Here is a 23,167-nt window from a genome sequence, read left to right on the forward strand (position 1 = left end):
CAGTAGCAGGTTAACTCTGAGTGGCCTTTAAAGCCTTCCACTATGTCAGGAGACCCATTGCACTGCATTAAGGGAGGGATGAATTTACTTCAGCTTTCTATTACACTTGAAATATACATGAGATAAGAAATAATTAAACCTCTCTTTTTCCCTTTTCACTGAGTGCCTCCACCCACTTGTAAAGTAGGTGCAGATTCAGAAGAATGTGTCTGCTTCCAGTAATGAGTCGGGGATAAAAACCTCATCAGTCTGATATCCAGTTGGGATCGTGGCTCAGTAATAGTGAAGCAGTAGCATTACTGTTGGACAGCAAAACAAGAAAGAGAACTTTATCCCTTAAATAATCATGTTCAGTTCCCTCCCCAGCAATCCTTCCTCCACAGAAACAGACCAAAAAAAAAATAGAAGAGGAGCATTTTGTTAGCAGATGAGGCAAGAAATTCAATACAGATGACATTTGCTTTGCAAAGCAATAAAATAAGCTCAATCTGTTTAACTGTTAGGGACTTTTAAGACAGGATTTAGCACAGAACATTTTCAAAACCCCACAGCAATGTTAAACAACCAGCCTTTAGGACAAATGTGGGGTGGAGATGAAGAAATGGAGGCAGAGAAGTTGAGAGAGACACCCTGAAGATGAGTAAATGCAGAACTGCGATTGGGACTCTTGGGCTTTGAGGTATTAGCCCGGGAGCAGAATATGTCAAATCCTGCTTTGCTGTGTGAGGTAACCAGTGTGGCAAAGGCTAATCAGCATTTCAGCAGCAAGCTGTGCATCTTATAACATGTGTTCTCCTCATAAGAGGAGTGAGACCTCAAGGTAGTGGTCCTAGATGAGCTATGATGGCTCATACCTACCCAGTGGGTCCCAGGGCCATGGAACATCTTATGCTCCTGTTTCAGCAGCATTGTGTTCGTGACTGTGAATGTTTTCAGACCTAACAAAGATACTCCTGCATGTGACACCAATGTTCCTGTCTCTGCTGCTCATTCTCCCATGACACAAACACTAGAAATGCGCTTTAAAAATATAGTTCTTTTCTTCCTTCAGAGGAAGGTGGCAGTGTTTAACATGTCGGGATAAGTCATCCCCACAAAGTGCATATCTGCTTTCTGCTCTGATAACACGAGATCCTCAATTCAGGTCTGTGTCAGGAAATAATTCAATTTTTCGTAATTACATTCAAAGGGGAATGGCTCCCGGTCTCCACTGCATAGGTCAGTGAGGTCCAGTGAAGGGCCACCGAGTAATCAGCCACAGCACATGAACGCCCAATAATTTGCTGAAAAATGGCCTTAAATAAAAAGCACAGTAAAGCCTTGGCACATGCTATTTCTGAGACAAACAAAAGCTTCCAATTAATATTGGAGCAGTGTGCAAAATAGCTATCACAGCTTCACGAATATTCGGAAACAACAGCTGGCCTTTTTGTGAATGCTTGTGCTTGGGACTTAGCACGGGTTAAAAGTTCATTGTTCCCACTACTCTGTATGTATATGTGTATATACATAGCAATATACATGAAAGTATGGTAAGGGTGGGCTCATCTATTGGCATTTGCTTCCTAGGAGGGGTGCCTGTCTGTATGCACCCGTGTGATGGAAAGGTCTTGTTCATCAGGTCAGGATGCTCATATTATGTATATTCTATTAAGCACGTATTGAATATGCATCTCATTTTCATTTCAATTAGGATCTGAGGGCTGATTTCATTCATGACTATTGATTCCTTCCAGGCCATTTGCACTTTATTCTGTTCATTATTATTTATATGCTCTGTGCTCTCTCAGTAATTTAAATATCCCTCTTATGATTGCTCCCAAGTGATGAATTATACGCTCTTCTTCAAAAACCAACACAACGAGCCCTGCGTTAATCCTCTGATTTTTTTCTGTGTATTTATGGGGCTTTGTGTACTCAAGCTTTAGTGCCTTCTGTTGGGTTGGGAGCAGGTGATGCATTGCACAGTGAAGATGATTTGCTGCCTGACAAGCTATCCTACCCCCTGCAGTTTTCCGGTAGAAAGACCTATTTAGCCCCCACCTCTGGCAGGTAGTATTTCCTACCCTGTCAGGGTTCTGGACCTCCAGGAACAGTTGACAAGATGACAGTTGAATCACTGATACCTCTTCAGAAAATCACTCAAATTTTGTCCCTGATTCATGAACCAGGACAAACAACACTTCGCGCCCAAATCCTCTCCCTCCCCAAGTACACTCTATTGCCTGACATTTCATAGTGCCATAGGATTAATTAATGTTCTCCTGTTTTTATGTACGTTTAGGTGAGATACTGCTGTTTGAGTTCTTTAGAGAGAGGTTTTAGTTCACTGGTTTCCATAAACAGATATGTGTGACTGAATTTATCTGATCCCTGAACTCCACTGGGGTGAGTGAAAAACTGGAGATTCTTCTGACACATGGAGGCTCCCCAATGCCTTTTGATGATTTGGCAGGTACTGCCTGAGATTAAATTTGCACAATCCTTAACTTGGAAATGAACAGACAGGAAACTTCAAAAGAGCTGGAATTGCAGTTTAGATTGCAAACAAATAGTGTTTTCATTGGCAGAGCTATGCAGTAATTAATTGCTTACTTGCATGCAGGTCTACATCTGAAAAGGCTTTTGGGGGATTTAAGAAGGTCTGCACTTAGATCCGACAGGAACATAAGCTCCTATATTGTTTTGATCTACCCTAACAGAGCTGAAAGGAGACAAAAGTGCAATAAAAACGAAATACAAGCTGAATGTTTCTAGGTGTAGAAAAAGTTTTTGCTTGATTAGGTTTTGATGCAAATGGATAAAAAGAGGAGAGAAAAAAGGCAAAAGAAATTCTTTTTTTCTTTTAACAAATTAACCGCTCTGTCCACAGTTCAGGCTTCCATGCATCTATCAGCAAAATCAAAGGCACATATACAGTTTCTGTTCAGAACAGAAAGAGTGAAATTGTGACTATCAGGTTTGCTGCTGCTTTTCTTCACTCCTTCAGGGAATTTCGTGCACTCATATCAAGAAGTAATAGAAGACAGAAAGTCCGAAGATACTTCTCCAACAGCCATGTGTAAAGGACAGGTCTAAGGTAGATGAATGTTTTCTAGAGATTATATTTTTGGCTCTCCAGTCACCAAGTTAACTGATTAATACTTAGCTTCCTGGCTACTCCTAGGGATCAACTCAGAAGGGCAGAATTCACAGTGCAAGTGCAGTTTGAGGGCTGAGGATTCACGTATAGGCAGCAGTACTGGAGGCAATAGTAGCTCTTCAGCCTATCAGGCATTTAGTGTAGATGGATAGGAGAGAGAGGTGTCGGACAGATAACAAAGAGATAAGAACAGAAAAACTTTCAAAACTGAGCTAGGCGTCCTTAAACAGAACAGAGAGGATGAGATGTTGGCCACTTTCGATTTCTTACAGCAAACAGTGCAGAAAGATATAAATAAATATATTTTCCCCAGTCAAATTATATTAAGGAAGTATCTGTGTTTCAAAGACTGATTTAAATATCCAGAAAAACTTGAAGTATGCTGGCTGTAAACACAGGCAGAAAAGTGAAGGCCTTGTCTTTAAACAGCAGATGACAACATGGATTCCATTGCTGGACAGACCTCTAAAACTTTTATCTCTCAAGGGGAATTATGTCAGAAGCCAAAGGACTCCACTTGGTAGAGGTTATTCTCAGGACCAAAGACCTAATCCCATGAGTGGCAATGGACGACCATGTCTTCTTGCCCGACTGGAAATTTCTGGCGTAAATCAGAATTGAATCCCAGTTTCTATCTGTATTCCGAGACAGAGCTCCAGCCCACACACCTGGTTATAGGGTGGTCTATAAATTACCAATGACACTGTCAGAGCTACTTAACCAACTCCTCTACCGCAACAGAATTGGAGTGTTTGTGATGTACAACATCCAATGGAATAAATGTCACCCTTCTAATAGGTGAAAAGGAGGGAGCAAGACCCCCTAGAGTTTCCTCTTACTGCATCATGGCAAGGAAAGTTTGTTTCTAGAGTTCTTGTTGTCAGTTGTCAGCCACAACCCACTCCGAAACCCAAGCCAGTTTCCAGGTCACATTTGTGAAGCAATCTATCATTTTACCTGGCTTTTCAGGGTCTCGTATACTGAGGCAGCCAGTCTTAATTACAAACTCCTGTTGCAGAAGTTGCTTATTCCCAAAACCATGGGAAGGGAGGATTTATTTCCAAATAAATCATAAACTGCTCCTATATAGAGCTGCAGCTGAGAAGCTTACCTCTTTCTACCAGCTTCTGGGATGTGCTCAATGAATCCCTGGGAAGATACATTTCCCTGTTTCATTGTTGTAAAAATAAAAGCCCATTAACTCAATGTACAAAGGGCCCTATTGACACCGGAAACTACACTTGATAGAAGTCAATTATGTTGTACATACCCCTTAAAAAAAAAAAAAAGGTTTATGCTTCTTTCATATGTAAACTGAGTGTTCCCTAATTTATCTTGGAATAAGTGCTATTAAACAGCAGAGTGGATCAAAGGGCTCTGGTCTTTTCCTCTCCACAGCAGCCACTGAAGCCATATTCCCCAAAACCCACAGTGCTCAGTTATTTCACTCCTTGAGCCTAAGTTACCACCACTGTCTACAAAGGCAAAGCTGAGGGCTGCACGATGGAGATAAGACCCAGAACTGAAGCGCTCACAGATGGCAGTGGCTATAGAACAACACAAAGGATTCTTTAATTAAGTCTTCCCTTCCCCTTATTAAAATTCAGGAAAGATTACCAAGGAATTTGTACTGTATCTGGAAAACAAATCATAACAATTACAGCGGGCTGCCCCAGGCTGGCTAGATTGTAGCTTATTATTCCACAAAGGCTTGATAAATGTGTAAATGTATATAGAAGGCTTCTGCATGTCATCATTGCTGTGCAAAGACTCCCTGCTTTCCATATCCAGTTTTAGAAGGAAGACCAGCTGGCTGGAGTCCCTTGAATTATTTGCTGCTGTTGTAGAATTTTTAAAATACATATAAATTATGTCTCCCATCTACAGTTCATCTACAAGCTGTCAAACTGGGACTCATTCATGCTCTTTTTGATGCCTACTGAAAAGCCATCTAACAGCTCAGTTAATCCTCTGGCCTCACATCCATTAAATATCACAAAAAACAATGGCATTAGGATTCTAAACATGTATTTTTAAATGCCACAGGCTTCTTTTTAAGGAGAGAGGCAAACTTTAAAGCATAATTGTTTTATACTTATGAGCTTACTTGCCTTACAGGCATAAAACACATGGATCTGTGTGATGCACACATCTATAATGTCAGCCTGTGTTTCCCTCCTTGTTGATCAAACAGTGGGTCAAGGAGGGAAGCCTGGTGAGTCAACCATTATATACATTTCCACTTAAAAGCAGAGCTTTGAACAAAGATCAGTGCTAGATTTGTTCCTCTCCATCATGTCCTTAGCATATGCAATTCCATCATGAAGCCTGGGGCAATGGCATGAATTATTGACAAGGTTTCTGGGTTATAATGCCAGAAGGGGCTGCTGACATCATCTCAGCCAACTCCCCTGTATAAAACAGACCAGAAAACATCTCTGAATTAACATCTGTATGAAGATCAGAGGTTCAGAAAACATGTCTATTCAATTAAAATATAGCCATTGCTGGATAACCCACTTAAAACCCTGGGGAAATGTTGGTAACGGCCGTGTTGTTTAACAATCATCTCTTAGTCAGAGGGCAAACAGGTCCATCTCGATCACTTAGCTGTTGGATTTTGTTCTCCATTAGCCTGCAACTCTGTAGAACCCTTACTTCTGAGTTTTCGCAGTTATTAGAGATGATAATGTGATGCCCTTTAGGTTCGTCAGCAATAAACTAAGCAGATTAGATGCCATTTGTTTTTAAACTATTACCAGCTTGCTCAATCTTCACACGTTTTCTGAACCCTCTTTAACTTTTCAGATTCCTTCTTGAAGTGGGGACATCATACTGGGACATGGCATCCACTTATGCCAAAGTCTATGCCTGATGCAGTCTCTTTACTTTTACTGTTCTGATTTTATATCCAAGACCTCAGGCTAGTGTTGCACAGGGAGCTCCTTCACTTTGCTCTCACACATATGACTATTTTTGCAAGTTTGGAGTAATTTATCTGAAGCTGGTTCAGTGTGAAAAATGCCTTATGGTTGCTCTAGAAAAGAGGAAAATATAGATTTTTGAATCCTTGTGTGTCCTTATGTGTTCTGCTTCCCAAACACAGCAAAACAAATGTGACGTCAGCTTTATAAGAGATATGTTACCAGGCATCTTTGGCTATTGCTCAAAGGTTTCCCTGGAGATGTCTTCATAGAAATAGGGTATCTTAATTATGCACTTCAATAATCTTTTCTATTCTGCACAAACCTGTTCCTGCTAATTCTCCTTTTCTTTCTCACAGGGATGTGGTTTCACCAGGACCTCAGCATGTTTTGCCACTGCCAATTAGACCATCAACATCTTTTCTGGAGCCATCAGGTACAATTAGGTGCTCTGATATTGGTGTCAACCATTTAGAATTAGATAACAAAATTCGTAATCTCATGTTTCCCAGGAAAAAGAGGGATTAATTTAGGCGTATGATATGTTACAACAACAGTAGTAGACAGTTGGGTTTTAGTCATGACATGCAGATACTGTGTAAAAAAGGGTTTTTTGCATCCCAGTAAGACTGAGGATATTTTTGTGAAAGTTATTAAAGGTAATGTAAGAGGCATTTGGTTTCACCAGAGCAGTCAGTTGCTTGTCTCTGCCTTGCAACTGCTTGTGGTGACTTCTCCTTTTCTTGCAAGATTTTAAGTGTTCAAATACATGCAAAGCCCATTTGCAAAGAAAATATCAGACTTCTTTTTTTTCACAGTGCCTGAGAGCCCAGAGCACTGCGTGTTCACTTTGCAAATATTTTAAATTCTTCTCATTGTGCTTCAATGATTCCTTGGAGCCTGGACTCCAGCGGCTCAACTCGCTGGGCTAGGACACCAGCTTAGGTAAATCAGACAGAGGCTTACAGAAATCTAAGGTACAGCAATCCATAATATGCAGGTTGACGCACAGGCTGTAATGTGATGTGACCAAGACAATAGCAAGAGACTTGGCAAATGAAAAAGATCCCTATGAACTTCCCACGGGAGGTAGAAGGACATGTGGACTTCTGGTTTTGTAGTTATTTTATTTTCTTTTTCATTTTAAACTACATTTGTCACTGCATCTCTGTGTAAATAATCGAAATGAGATACTCAGCCACCTTCTCCAGAGGTGGTCCTTATTCCTGCTTCTATTCAAAAACACTCTGGGCTTGTCCAATGAATCAAAATCTTCAGCTGATCATGAAATTAATAAACAAGGTGACACATTTGCTCTCCGCTGTGGATGAGATTTCCCATTTCATGCTTCGGTTGCCTGAAGTAAGAACGAGAGAGAAATATTTGTTCTCACGCTGGTAAGGAAAGCTGGTAAAAGATTACCTTAAAATCCCTCATAAGAGATGAACAAGTAAGAGATATTTTTTTTCGTCCCTTAAAAAAGATAAAAGCAAAGAAATATATAAAATAGAAGGGGGCATACTTTATATTGATTTTCTTGGTCTGGTTGTATTAAGGCATCATTCTTCCGGGGATGGCAGGGAGAGACAAGCTCAAATGAAGAGATGAACAGATGCCGCCGGATTGTGTGGGCTGGCTACCAACACGAAGTACGGATGCAGTGACGTTCTCCTTGCTGCCTACCCACGCTTTTCAGGGCTTCTGTTTGCAAGTCCTGCACAGTCAAGTTTCTTCAGTGAACACTCACAACCTTGTCCTTAAATATGGGTTAATTTAAAAGAAGGGAGTAAAAAGGGAGGCCTCCTGCACTGAGACTAGAATAAAAACGTGGCCTGTTTGGAGGGGGGTTGCATACTTTTGCAAAATGTGGAGCGTTAGAAGAACATTTTGAATTTCATTTGGTTATTTTGGCCTCCAGTTCCTGGGCTAAAACTGTTTTGCAAAGCTGTACAGTGCAATTAAGAGATTGATGCACTTTAATGGTCAAAGAAAGGAATTCTGGCCTGGACGTGTGTTTGTGAGTATACATACACATGACCCAGACATGAGTTCTTCACTAAAATAATCTCATTGGAAAATAATTGGTAAGGTAAAGTAAAATTTAAAAAAATTAATTAATATATAAATAAATAATGAGCAAATTATCTCATCAAAGCGAGTTTCTTGTTCTGTTTGTTTTTTCTTTTAAGAAAGGGAGACAGTGGGAGGTCTATAAGTTCTGAAATACATTATTTTCAAGAATGAAAGCATCTGATAATATGCAAGAGATGATTACTATTACTTAGAAGAAGGCTTAATTATATTTTTGATCGAATGTTTGAAGTTGGCGTATTCTTCTGATGGGGGAGATTTAGATTATAGGAAAAGATTTTTTCCTGTGGGGGTGGTAAGAGGCTGCCACAGGTTGCCCGGGGAAGTCGCGGCTGACCCGTCCCTAGAGATGTTCAGGACCAGGTTGGATGAGGCTTTGAGCAACCTGATCCAGTGGAAGCTGTCCTTGCCCATGGCGGGGGAATTGGAACTGGATGATCTTTAAGGTTTGTTCTGACCCAAACCATTATGTGATTCTGTGATTCTATGATTCTATTATTTTCTTTGAAAAATGACAAAGGAGAGAGACGTGTGGCCACATGAAGGATTTGAGTAACTAGTGATGATAACAACAAGAAATGGTGATGCTGACAGACTGACTCTCTGGAGACTTTATTTCTATTTCCCCCTACATAAAACAACATTTGATTTTGACATAGAAAAAAGCATTTGTATTTGTTATTTATATAAAAGACCTTGGATGCTTGCTAAATGTTAATTTGTTGATTAGAATGTTGAGTGAGAAAGTTTTGTAATTTCTAAGACAGAGACCTTGACATTGAAGATACAGATAAGGTATAAAACAGTCACTGAAAACCAAAGTGCTTTTGAGAAACATTTGTAAAATAACTGACTTGAATTATGTTGAGAATAAAAAAAAAAAAACTTTACTACAAATGAGTTAGCCAAAAAATGAAATAAGATATCAAAAAAGTACACTGGAATAATTGTAAGGTAATATGTAAAGCAATAGTTTGTTTTCTAGAAGAAATTCTTTTGGAAGTTTTCCCCAAAATTTTATTGCTCTATTCTGCCAGACCAAAGAGACTGTGTGTACAAAAAGTTTAACAAAATGTTGGAAAAGTTTTGGGTTTTGCTAGTTCTTCTTTGATGAATAGTAATAAAGTGCATCAGTTCTGTGCTTTGATTTCTTTTCTTTTTAAAATCCTTTTGCCTTTCTAATTTTAGGATGGTTCATTATAGGCACACTTAGCTAAAATGACAAGGGTTAACTAATGTTTTCCATCCTCATTCTAACCTTAATACCAGGATGAGCATGGATTTCTAGTCTCTCCTTCACCAAGAACTGCATCCTACAGCAAAAGACTCATTTACACTCACTGTGGTGATGAATTCATAAGCTGAATAGAAATTTCTCAGCTGTATTAAATGTTCCCAATATGCATTCTAGCAAGTTAGTGAGTATATATATGCATGTGTGTGTGTATAAAAATGTTAACTTATAGATAGATCTTTCTCCCGTCTGAGTCTTTATGACATAGTAAGTTAACCACATAAGCCCTAGTTCATATCACTTTATGGAATATGGGATGAGGGGGGAGTCCAGTTTATGCCAAAGGACTTGCAGGCTGGTTCATGCTACCCTCAAGCCCTGGGCTGAGCGAAATTAGGGGTTATTGAGTCTACAATTCGTGAGCTTCTCAGAAGCTGAATATAAAAGACACAACTGAAGTTAACCTCAAGTTGTAGGACAAAGGGAGACACATGTGTCCGGCTCCCTGAGCTAGATGTGGCCTCCTTTATTTGTAGCTCACTACTAATATTAATATAGCTCCTCTGCATGAAAACACCAGTCTGCCAATGGGCCACTCCTTGTTCCCTCGAATGACCAAACTGTACCAACAGACACAGCAGGATTCTTCTATCAGCAGCCAGGCAGGAGATCAGAGCTCTCAGCTTTAGGGAGATCCTGATACCACTGTTGTATCCATATCTAGGATTTCAGTATTACTGACTGAATATTACTAACTGTGTCATCTTTTTAGGCTATGCCCAGATTTTGAAACCCATCAGTGATGCTTGTGTCCTGGTCTTGCTCCTGGCTCCATCTGAACTACCCTTGTTTCAGGACAAGGCATCTCTCCAGAGCTGATGAACTTTTAATTCAGATTTCAGCTACTTAACTTGGGCTGAGATCCCAGTGAAAATCTGACAGTCTGTAGTTTAGAAGTAAACCTCTTTCCCTCTTTCTTCAGACAGCTCTCTCTTGGATCTTTGTGACAGACATCTGAAGTCAGCCCTCTCCTGTCTAATAATAGATAAAGTAGAACAAGTTTCTCAGTTTTTTTTTTTTTTCCTTTCCCTGAGTCTATTGAAACCTCAGTTTTTCAGAAAAAGGAGTGTAAATCAATGAGCCTTTTCCCTGTGATTATCACCAATAGCAGTATACTGCAATTCACCAAGCTGAAAGCAGACTACCTTTCTTTTCGTTTGATCCCCTTTCCCTGGCATGCTGATGCCTGCAGGAGACTCAGAGGGCAGCAAGGCTGCAAAAACTGTGTAGGATGAAACTCTAAACAGGAAACAATCTGTTGTGCACAAAGCCTTTTGACAGCTGAAAATTGTGCTTGTGGTTAAAAAGTAACATCTTTAGCTCTAATTTATACTGACAGCACAATAGAGCTATTGCTCAGGCTCTGCCTGCTCTTGCCCCATCACAGCAAGGGTGTTATTAAGTGATAAATCAATTTTTATAAGGCAAACTGGAGATTAAGTCCTTACGCAACATTCATTTGCAATTGAAAGCAAATAAAAATGCCCTGGGACAGAGGCTTGGTGAAGCTTTTCAAGGGCCAAGCTTGAATGAACGCCCCACGGGCCAGCACAAGGCTCAATCAATATTACATGTCCCAAGTGAATGTTATTTCTCAGAATCTGGTCCATTAACAATTTCTTCTTTAAATTAATAAAGCTCCCACATAAATTATTTGCATTTAAATGGTCACTGCTGGCAGAAATACTGCTTTTTGGATCTGATAGCAAATCTCAGCTGTTGGTAACCAGTGCCCAAATAGCCAAATGGGATTAGACCAGGACTTGTTTCATCCTGTGCTAGGTGAGGGGCAGAGCCTAATAGCTCAGAGGACACAGGGAGGATTGGCAAGGAGTAGATCCATAAGTGACCTGCACAGGGACTCCCTTTCTAGGTATGGCACAAGCTCTCCACCACGTGAGATTAGAGCATCTCACTTTATCCTGTAGTTGAGGCAGTTTCATCCTCTCCTCCATTCAGGGAAAGATGGAGTGGAAAACTCACTACAGCTTCTTACAGTGCCATTAACGAAAACCAAATGGGAACGCCCCCCCATCCAGCTGTTGCTTGTCAACTTAACTGATGGTGCCAAACAATGAATGGAGGCAGGGAGGAGAAATGGGTGAACCAAGACTTTTTCTGTTCAACTTGGTGACAGCTCTCTGAAAGGGCATCCAAAACCACCCATTTTGAGTTGGTACTGAGTGCTCAGAAAGAAAACATAGACAGGAACACCTTTGAGCTGGGGGATGGCAGAAAGAGCAGCTTAATGGAAACACAATTACTCAGAAGATCAAGGTGAGCTTTTGAGAGAATGTCTGCTTTCTTCTCACCACCAATACTCTTTCGGCAGTGCTGGAGGAAGCAGTGACAGCCTAACATGTCTTTTTCACTTGGCATGAAGCCAGCTACTCAAACGATGTGATTACCCTTCTCCTGCGGCTCCTCTTAGCTTTGAGGAAGAATTTGGGTAACGTTTGTCACTTTACGAGTTATGCTTTCCTCTGGCTCAATGATCTTCATAGCATCTCAAACTGCTTAGAAATGCAGTTTAGATGCATTCTAAATTCTTAGAAAATCTTCAACCACTTCAGAAGTCCAGAGATGAGCTTTGAGTCAGCTTTAGCTCCAGGTTTAATCTTAGCATGATCATTGAATCAGTGAGTTTTTCTTTTCATTTGTTTTTTTTTTTTTTTTTATTGCAAAGAAATCTATAACTGATCTGTCTTTGGCTTTGGCAGCTGTATGACAGTGCGAAAGCAGGAACAAAAACTCTTGCAGTGTAGGAGAATGAAACTCTCTGTTGCAAAGGGATTACTGGTTTTCAAGCAAAGTCATTACAGAAACCATCAGAGGACAGAGATCCTGCCTTTCCACCTCTCCCTCGTTATGTCCCTTGCAGGAGTACCAGGGTTTTTGTAATCTCAGTCTTTGCACACTGGAATGGGTTAGGGAAGGTCCCCTTGAGCTTTTCAACAGAGAGACGTGAGGGGGTGGCAATCCCTGTGTGTCCAAGGCTGAGTGGAAACCTCTACAGCTGGCACAGAGAATGTGAGTCGAGGGCCCCCAAAACCAGCGGGGGCTCAGCTCCCTGCAGGATTTCCCCCCATCATTAATAGGCTCTGTGTGTTTCAGCGGTCTCGTTAACAATGTGGCAGCAACACACGGTGAGTAACACAGTGCCATTGCTGCAAATGGCACTGCTCCGGATCATTACTATAGATTGCTGTAGCATTATTCCTCTCCCACTAAGAGTTTCATTTGAGTTCAACCAGATTCTATCACATATTCAAATGCAAGCAGATATTCAACTGCAGCGGAAGGTGATCTGCTGGTGGTGAGTCAAAGCTTTTCATGGTTTTTCAATTATTCCTTTCGTCTCTGAGGTGTTGGTTTATTGCTATCAGGAGGGAAGACACAACTTAGCTGTGTCTTAGATGGGGAAAGGAAAAGGGAGCAAACCTGCCAACTACAGATGAGCAATACGCAGTGCACTTTGTCCCCAGAAAACTGTTTTCAGTGTTTCTGCTTTCTTAAAGCAGGTTATATTGTGATTTGAAGTAAGAAAAAAAAAAAAAAAAAAGGCATATCTTAGAGTCCTGTGGCAGGTGCATTCAATCTCTTTTCATCCCATATCATACTGATAAATTAGCTTAAAACAAAGCTTTTACTGGTCTGCAGCACTTCATAGAAACACACAGACCTTGAGAAAAATCTCTTTCCTTCCCCTAAATCTTTGTTTTTCCTCTTAACTGGGAGTTGTCCTTGCTGGACTTACCACCACCACAAACAGGACTTGTTCTCAGGGACAAAAAAAGAGTAACAAAGCTCTAAAATTTTAAAGACCAAAATGACACCAAATACTTATGAAATCCAAGGCACACTTTTACGTATTTTCAGGTCTCATTGTCAGTATGAATACCAGGTTACTGTGAACCAGCTGATAAACCTCCTGGATAGATTAGCACAAAGGAGATGTTGAGAATCTGGGAGGTAACAGCAGGGAGGACAAGAGTTGGGAGCGAGCTGAGGTCAGGTCCCATGTGAGGAGCAGGGAGATGGGGCAGCTGCTGCTGCTCTAGAAGCCCATGGCCCTCTCCAAAGGCTGGAAGAAGAAGCAGCAGCAGCAATCCCACTGCTCACCCAAGAATGGCAGCACAGCAAAACTGAGGGACAGATTCAGGGCAGCTGCTGCAATAGTCAGACTGCACACTAGATGCGTCAAACGTAGACACCACAGCTTCTTTGTCATCAGAACAGGGGTGGGTGGTCTTGGAAAGTAGGTGACCTGAAACCACTGAGCTCCTGCTCCAGAATTCAGGGCATGGTTATTCACACTTCCAATTCAGCAGCAAAATCAGGCTGAGAAGTTGCACCATGGCAGTCCGTTCCTGATCTCGCACCACCCATCCACCACCACCTCCACTATGCCACCAGGGCAGACCGGTGACTTGCCTCTTAAACTGCCTTCACCTTCAAACCACGTCTCACATAGCCACCAACCAGGTGTCATAACAACAGCAACACCTAAGACGAAGGCTTTATATGTTCTGGTACAAATTGTCTAGGAAGGTAGGACAAACCGTCAGCATTACCTCTGCCCTTCTCAAGTCCTTTATCAGAGATCCAATTTACTCCATTTGTGTAACATAGTAATTTGTTAACCTACAAGTAGATGACCATAAGCACATGGAGAGCAGAAGGGAGATACAGAGAACAAAAGAATCTGAACACAGACTGCTGTTGCTGGAAATAGTAATGTGACAGCATTCTAGCATGTGGGAGTTTTAAGTTTTACATCTTTGTGTTGGAGAATTTGTTGCACAAAAGGCAACAAAGAGAATTGAAAGCAAAAGTTTTGTCTCCATTCTCTTTATGATAGGAATCTGTTTCTTTTGCAAATAAACCATGTTTTTTCCCAGCTCATCCCTCTCTGAACGAGGGAACAGGCAGAAAAAAATTAATCATGCTTACGCTGCCTATTTGGTGTTTGCTCGTTGCTCTAAGCTCCTTTGTGATCTCTCTCAAAATATTTTCATCTGCTTGTTTGGGGAGAAGTTTCCTCCAGGCAGTAATGCATTATACAGTAATACATGACATTGCAGCAAATTTCATCTTGTCCAGAAAAAAATAAAGGATGCAAGGTGGATTTGGTCTCCCATTTGAAATCCCATTTACTTACCTAAACAATAATGCTGTTATCCCCACTGTGAAAGGAAAGTCAATACGTTGCACATAATGATGTTTTTCTGTGGTCTGTCTTTTCTCTGCATTCTAATTTTCAGCTTTAACTTCCAGACACATCTAATGTTTCATAAAAGGCAATGATCCATCTCAAATTCCTTGGGACATGTCTCATTTTCTGAAAGATATGTGTTGTTTACTGCTGGCTGAGGAAAAAAATGCGTCTTCTTGCTGCTGGCCTTTATAACCCAGACTTTGTCTTTTTAAATCCTGATGGAGAAAATGGAAGAAGCATTGACTTCCATTTTATGGAATTTCTACGCTATCAGCTTTTCTCTCACTCATTTCTTAGGGTTGATCCTACAACTTGTAAATGACCTTTTGCAAACTGTTACCAGCAATATTTTCATAATCATGGCATTTGAATTGGTGCTTGGGCTCTTGGCTGTGTTGGGTGTCTATGTTTATCTAGTTTGCCATCTTTGTCTCAGCCATGCAGAAGGGTTCATGTGAGAGCCAACTGTCTTTTTCTATCCCTCTGTTTCACTATAACTGTCCTGCTCGGCTAATTTAATGAAAGGTATCATTTCTCCCTCTGCATCATGCCTCATTTCTTTTCTGAGCAACATTTCAGATTCCTGATAATTATATGAAGGATGTCCTTGGACTTTCTGGGCCCATTAAAGCCTGGCAACAATGTAAAAGCATCCCTTTTCCAAGGTACAGGTCTTGGCCTTCCCTAAATGAAGTGGATGTACAGTTTACAGGTAATACCTTCCCTGTGTGTTGGTGGAAACATCTTGACATCACCTCACTTGTCCCAATTGAGCCTGCACAGCCTTTTCCACTTATTCCCAGCCCCTAGGGAATACATGATGAATCAGCCCAGCAGTGGAGAAAACCACATTGTACAAAAACCTGCCTGGTATTCCAGGGAAAGCTGATGCCAAGAGGGCCTGAGCTCTTCTGTTTCATTCAGTGCAGCAATCAGAGCAGTATGAAGGGGCAGAAAGGGTTGTCTTTCCCTCAGAGGACAAACGACAGTACTTTTTAACCACATGTTGTGGCACGGGGCTTTGTGTTTTATCACTCCCTTACAAGACAATGAAAAAATACAGAGGAAAAGTCTTCCCCGCTGGGAATTTCTGATGGAAATATTGTGATGGACTTGTCTGAAAGTATAGAAGAACTAAATGCCAGGAGCATTTGGACAGCCAGGGAAGGTCTCAGGAGGTCACCAAGTCATAGGTCAATCACATCCATGTGGGATTGCCAGCGTGGAGTACCGCTCAGCATATCTCCACAGCCCACGACCCTGATGAAACGGCGTGGCTTGTGCTGACATGGGCATACAGAGAAAACCAGAAAGCCAATGCAGCACACCAGCTTTATCACTCCATGCCATTACACTTTATAGACAATAGCACTTTATGCCTGCAATAATGCTCAGGCATCAAAGTCAAGTGAGCACTAGCTTTATGGAGGATTTTATGTATTGATTTGTAAATAGACAAACCAATTTTGCCTGACTCCCTTAAGACATTATTGATATTTTCTGCTGTAAAATCTTCCCTTCTGTTGTGCGTATTTATCAAGGACAAGGCAAATAAATGACAGGACTCGTGTTTCATAGGGGTAGCTATGGAGTGAACTGTCAAGGATTTTTCTTCCTGTTTCCCTTGATCCAGTTAAGTCTTAAACTGATATAATATAGCAATAAGTAGAACTCTTTTACCTGTTCTTTATTGTATTGGTTAAATTTGGAATTGGTCCAAAGCTTTGACAGTTACTCAGACTTTTATATGAGTCTCTTGGATTTATAGCTTCTTAAGTATTCACACAGAATATATGACCTCACATAAGAAAATAGAAAAAAGATTTACTGTACATATTTGTATCCTTAATCATCACTTTCTATAACAGATAGACCTTCCTCTGGTGAGGAAGTACCTTTTGGTGCAGGACTCTTGAGCTGATGATCCAGCACCTCTGTGTCATTCCTCTATAAGTAGGAACCAAGGTTAAAGAAATGCAATAGCACTGATTATTGAGGGTACTCATTTGCTCAAAAAAAAAGAAACAACAAACAAAACCAAACATCACCTATAATATATAAGCAAATGGTACTGAAATCTGCTGTGCCTTCCGCAAGTACTGATCAGCTTGGTTTGAAGGAAAATAAATCCCATTGTGGTGCGTATGTGCAGAGCATAGAGGTTTATAATCATGCCAAAACAATGTCTTGCTGGATGTTGGAATCCAGCAGGGTGCATATTTCCCATTGTGCTGTATATGTAGATTAAATCCTAGCCCTTTGTGGTCCTGGCACAGAAGATATTCTAGCTAAGAATCTCCCAAGTGTTTTTACTAGTTAACCGTTTCCAGGTTTTCCAAACCAGAAATTATGAGTCAGATTCCAAGAAAGCACAGTATTTTTTATTTTTAATGCACTTTGTGCTTCCTAAACTCTAACATTGAATCCAAGCTTTCCTGTGCAATCCTGATGGCTAAAAACATACTCCCTCTTTTTACCAGTAGCTGAGATTTCTATCTAATCATACATCTGCAGGACTTTCAGTGCTAAGAAAAAAATGAAATATCGTAAGAGTCAAGAGTTTTACTGTTTGACAGTGAAGAAAAAAAAAAAACTCATTTCCATCAATTTCCTCCAGGATATGGGTTTTGCATTACTATTCCAGGGTATTTCGATTGGGAAAGGCCTTTATTGAAAGAGATTCGCACAGGTTATTGCTGAATGGTACGTGACCGTATACAATTCAAGTTAATAGAAATCCCACTGAATGAGCAGGACAGCACCAAGCCCTGTGCAGGCACAGTCCCCTGTGCAGAGCTCTGGGTAGCATCTCAGCCTATTTGACTGTTTCTCCATTACCTGAAACAGCAAAGTGACTTCTTTACCCTTGCTTTTACCTCTTTTAGGCCAGAACCAAATGCATTTACAAGAAACCCAAGCAGCCAGACTCCTCAAACCAGAGAGATTATCTGAATTTGCAAGATACAGCACTGCTTGCTGCCAGCTGCTCACAGACATGATAAAAGAAGGCACATTATTTTATCTCCTATTGGACAATTAACTACATCAGGACTCTAAGGGGATGGAGATGTTAAAACCTGGCATGGGCTGCACTTTCCTGTTTCATTATCAGCTGCTTTCTGGTAGGGACAAAATGTCTCTTAATCTCTTGAAGATCTCCACCACTTTAGCGAGCTCCTGGCGTGGAGCTCTGACCCAGGGCGGCACGAGCCAACCCACAGCAGCTGTCAGGCGAATTATGGTCCCACAGCCGGACCCTTCCCATGTAAGGTTGAATGAGAGAAGTGAAGCAAAATACCCTTAATCCCGAACTGGCAGTATTTGTGGAAGTCACTATGCATCTACTGTTCTGCACACAATGCCTTTATTTTTGTCTTCACTCAATGAGCTCCAAACTGGCAGCCAAGAGCAACAGTGATGGCCTGGCAGTTCAGCTCTGCACCAGCTTTAGCCAGCAAGGGTTTGAAGACTGATGTGGATATTTTTGGTAGTGGCCAGAACTTCAGAATTTATTGTGCCAGCTCTCCTATTTTACGGAGCTGTGGACCTGTACTGCTGGAGGGAGAAAACCCGTTATACCACTGCTACGTGAGGGTGAAGCATCTGTGCATAAAATCAGTCTAGGTTCCTTTCCTTGTCCTGGCTTGATTGTGTTAGCCAATTTCTACTGAAACTGGAAGCAAATGCAAAAGTCAGGAAATGAAATTCATTTCTGCGAGATATCCACAAACTGAAAAACTTCAAGTGAGACATTTTTCATCCCCAAAGGAGAATATTCAGGGTCACCCTGTGCCATCTCTCTACATCAAAAATTATATTGGTTTTACCTTTCCCAAGCTTGAGGGGTCTTTTTGATCATTAAAATTCAAGGTGAAAGTAATCTGAATGAGGGGAAGGTGTGGCAGAGCCAAACTTCCTTCCATGAGGCAGCCACATCAAAATGCCTACATAATTGACACTTGCAAATGATTTCTCCAGAATCCCCAAAGCGGCTTAAAAAATAATGATGACCCCCTGTCCTTCTGCTCCATTACTCTCAACATGCTTTTTCTTTCACATGGATACGTGCCGTAACACGGGCAAATACCAGGCAAAGCTAGCCTGTGGAAGAAGTGCTGTTTAAATCCAGCACTAAGCCATTTCCACATGAACAGACTAAGAGGTACAGAGGAATCACAGATGAAGGGGAAGTTAGTTATCCTGAAACATTAATCATCACTACCAGCACAGCTGTTTGACTAGGAAATGATCAGCTGGGCCATCGCCGTTGCTCTTGGCTGCCAGTTTGGAGCTCATCAGGTGGAGACAAAAGTAAAGGCGTGTGCAAAACAGCAGATGCTCTGCGACTCCCTCAAATACTGCCAGGTCAGGATTAAGGGTATTTTGCTTCACTTCTCTCATCCAATCTCACACGGGAAGGGGACGGCTGCAGGACTGTAATTCGCCTGACAGCTGCTGTGGGTTGGCTCGTGCCGCCCTGGGTCAGAGCTCCGCACCAGGGCCGTTGCGACATGTTTGCTGAGAAGCATTGGTCCTTTGTGGTGCCAGTTGGTAGTTTCTTGCAAAGGCATCACCTGGATTTCAGTCCCAATGATGATGTTCCCTGAGAGATGGAAGCAGGTTTGGGGTTTACTTAACTTATTTTTTTTTCTAATTTCCATGAGAAACGTGCGAGTCCTGCTAATTACTGGGATCAGTTTCCAGGGAGAAATGGAGACTGAGATGGATAGCTGCTGTTAGCAATGTCTGCTTTGTTTTCAAAGACTGGGTTTTGCTGTTGTTTTTTTCTTTGCCTGTCTAAAAAGTGCAGAGCAACTATGACAGTCATTACACTCAACAGGAAATGGCTGTGGGCCACGGCAAGCTGGAGTTGTTTTTGAGCTGGCAACTGAAAATGAAATTTCTGTACACTACGTACCAGCCTTCTGCACCTTCCAGTCGCCTGCGCACCCCCCCCCCTTCCTCTCTGCCTTGCCCTTCATCATGTGGTGGTGTGAATCTGTCATTGATGGATGGCATCCAAACCCAGGTCCTCTCCCCACCATCAGATGTGAATGACAGGCAGATCATGACTGCTGCGCAGAAAATGGCCTCAATTTTACAATGTTTAACAAAAGCAATTTCTCATTCTAGGAAATAATGACTGAAAAGAGAAGAAAAATTATGGTTTGTTACCGTGTTTTTGTCTCCTTCCTGCTTTCACAGATTCCAATGCTGGCTCAGCCACCATCCTGCCCCAATGGATATCACCAGCTTTAGGGAGGTCAGGGTTGATGGTAAAACCATCGCTCCCCACATACTCCTCCTCCAGGCTGTCCGTTTTCTCCGTGCAGGTCATTTCATCAGCCAGCATGAGGGGAAGAAATACTGTCTCATAAAATGTAGAGGGTCTTCTCTGCAGCCAGAGGCTCCGCTGGCCCCAGCCTGCGATGGGGCAGGGTGCTAACAGGCTGCCAGGACCTCAGTGCAAGAGAGTGAACGCTCTGGGGCTGTAAGGGGAGCTTTCTGGATTTTTGATGTTCAGAATTAGGTGGGAACTGGCAGTGGAGGAGAGAGGATCCCAAAGTCTGTAGGAAGAAGATGGGGGAGGGGGAAAATGCCTGGAGACAGCGGATAAATAGGGGTACTATGCCTTGAAATAACAAGGGAATGGAAACATTACATAACCGTGGTAAAAGATGGGGAGTCAGTGCCTGGAGCCAGGCAAGAATCAAAGGGACTCTTCAGAGTACTCTTACTCCTTTTGGCTCATAATACAATCTATAATCTTTTTTTAATTGGCCGTTTTTCCACCCCTCATTTGCCCATGCTAAGAGTCCTGCTTCTAATCCTCAGAAAGGTGACATCTGGGAATAGTTTGCCAGCCAAAATACTGGGAGTGAGAAATTTAACAGGTTTCAGGATGGAGCTTGCTAACTTTATCAAATATATTAAGCAGTGGATGTACATAGGAGATTGGGTACCCTTGATGTCCCCTTTTGGCCTGTCTCCTAGGTTTCTATCTCAAAGCACTCAGCAGACGTTTACCCTGTAAACCTCAACAACTGGCAAGCGGATACTGTCACTTCTATTTTTTTATCTAGGGAGCATTAGACACAGAAAAGAGCTGGTCAAAAATGTTGTTGCTAATGAATCTAGTGGAATTGCTAACTGGTTAAATCAAGTATGTGCTTCAGTGCTCAGGGTCACAGCCTCCCTTGTGCTCACTTGGACCCATTTGTGCCTTACAAACAACACCCTGTTAAGATACCAGCTGGCTCCTTGGCTTCCTAGTTGCTCAACATGACCTGTCCTTCCACCACTGTCTTTCACATTCCCAGTCAGATGGTACCGGGCATTTAAATACCTTTGAAAGCTAGAGGAGCATAGGAATGCATCACATGTTATCCTTGATAGTTAATGGAAAACATGAGACAACAGCTGTCAAATACCACCACTTCCCACTCCCTTCTCCTCTCCGCCTCTCTAACAGCAGCGTGTCAGTGGTGGAGTTGGTGATTGTGGACGAGTGTGTTAGGATGCAAAGTGGGCACCTGGCCTCGGGAGCAGAACAGACCTTCACCCAAATATCTCTGCTCTGCAGTCATATCGTTTCATACGAACAGATTTTTCCAGCTGCCTCGCAGGGCTTGTGCGGCACTTATCAGGGACAGGAGGAGCAAAAGTCGGGAGGGAGAAACCTGCAGAGCTCACAGTTAGATTTACATTAATCAAGAGCAGGAAGCGATTTGTATGGCCAGAAGAAGGGAAAAGTGTGTAGTGAGAGCCTGAAAAATTATTTTTTTCATTTCTGCTTACTCTATGATTTTTCTTTAGTTGTCATTTAATTTTGAAAATACAGTCTATGACTCCATAAATGTTCAAAGCTCTTCACTTCCCAAGATAGTAACAGCATGCTTTTTGGGAATGAGCAGACACAGCCCTTCATTTCCAACTTGTAGAGGAAGAATGTCTGTTCAATAAATTTTACTGCTGTAGCAGTAACTGGTAGTAACTAAACTGGTACAGGAGCTGACAGAATGGCTGAATCAATATTCTATCAGGAGGAGAAAGAATTGCTATGTACAAAACTCTTTAAATTATGATGGATAACAAATCATAAAATATTTTTTAAGAACAATAAATTACTTGCATGGAAAAGTTTGATGATCAAAGTGTCTGACCCAAATGATATTATTGAGATGTGTTTCAGCTCCTCAAATCTCCTTTACTTATATTTTAAAGGAAATACAGAGTCAAATTTGCACAGGTAGCTGGAACCAGATCACTTGCCTCGCCAGCACTGCATTTTCAGGTGTACTGCTGAAAACAGTGAGTAGATGGTAGAGAATTATTTCTGCCAGATTTAAAAGACAGCTGAACTCTAAAAGCTTGAAGGTAAAGTTCCATGTGATTGCTGTAAATATTGATTCAGTCTCATGGCTGCGACGAGACCTTTCTAACACTGGAATGGAGAAAATTCACCCTGAAACCAGACCACTGTCTGCCTCATGCAGAATTCCCTTCTGGGAAAAAAATGGAGATATTTGGAGGTGGAAAGTCAGGAGGTGAAGTTTCACTGCAGCAAAAGATTCTTAGAATCATATTTTGGCAAGTTCTAATAAAGGAAAAGCAATCTTTGCCTGTAGCTGTTTATGTAAGTGTGTTTCTTGAATGTCTTCTGCAACCTCAGTGCTGTTTGTCAACAGTTCTTCAGCTAAAATAATGCATGACCCTTGTGCACTGATCCACTGGCTCGTCCAGGGCAAGCCATAAGCAGCACATTAAATTTCCATCATTAAAGTCTCAAATATTATTTCCTACTTCTTGATCTTATGCAGGCAGCCCTGTAAAGCCTCCACCAATGAAAATTAGCTGCTTGCACTCAGAATTAGCATAAGGGTAAACAACTTATTTAACACCTTCTCAATGTGTTTGCTCAAAGGCCTTTTCTTTTTGTATTTACTGCAGATAAAAGGCTCTGGGATAACCAAACAAACTGTTGGTACTTACCCAAATTGAATGAAATCTTAGAAACTTTCCCCTGTTTTCTTGAGGGTAAATCCTGGCCACACTGAAATGAAAGACAAAATTCCTGTCACTTCAATGGGGATTTAGTCATTCAATCCCCATGTTCCTGGTAATTACTCTATGGCCTGACGCCTTCCCTTTTCACATGATGAATTGTTCCTTGTTCAAGACACAGAGAGGCCTCAGCTCCAAGCTGTGGAGTGAGCCCAGGCAATGGCAGGGTGGGCTGAAACAAGATGCTCCGCTGAGCCAGCTGTTTTCTGTCCAGCTACTCTGCATTGTGCCTGCGTAAGCAATCAGTTTAGGGGTGGGTGGGTTGTATTTTCCTTTTTAGAAACTACTGGGCCTGAACGAAGTTATTTGCAGGCTGTAAACTCTCAGGGTTGGCAAAATGCTTCATAAGAGAAGGTCTGCACATCACTACTGGTCGTTGGCATCCTTCTTCTCATGAAGCTCTACTGCATCATTATCTGCATAAGGTAACAGAA

The 23,167-nt window shown here is 41.6% G+C and overlaps 1 long non-coding RNA gene across 1 annotated transcript in view; it reads left to right on the plus strand.

Annotated features, from left to right (window-relative positions):
- LOC128853376 (uncharacterized) overlaps positions 1-8,964 on the plus strand; it is a 30,617-nt gene extending 21,653 nt beyond the window's left edge. Inside the window, exons 2-3 of the long non-coding RNA XR_008451890.1 lie at positions 6,426-6,502; positions 7,623-8,964. This is a non-coding gene — a long non-coding RNA (uncharacterized LOC128853376). The remainder of the gene's footprint in view (positions 1-6,425; positions 6,503-7,622) is intronic.
- Positions 8,965-23,167: the final 14,203 nt, after the last annotated feature.

The sequence above is a fragment of the Cuculus canorus genome, chromosome 12 (genome assembly GCF_017976375.1).
Source record: "Cuculus canorus isolate bCucCan1 chromosome 12, bCucCan1.pri, whole genome shotgun sequence".
Lineage (NCBI taxonomy): Eukaryota > Metazoa > Chordata > Aves > Cuculiformes > Cuculidae > Cuculus > Cuculus canorus.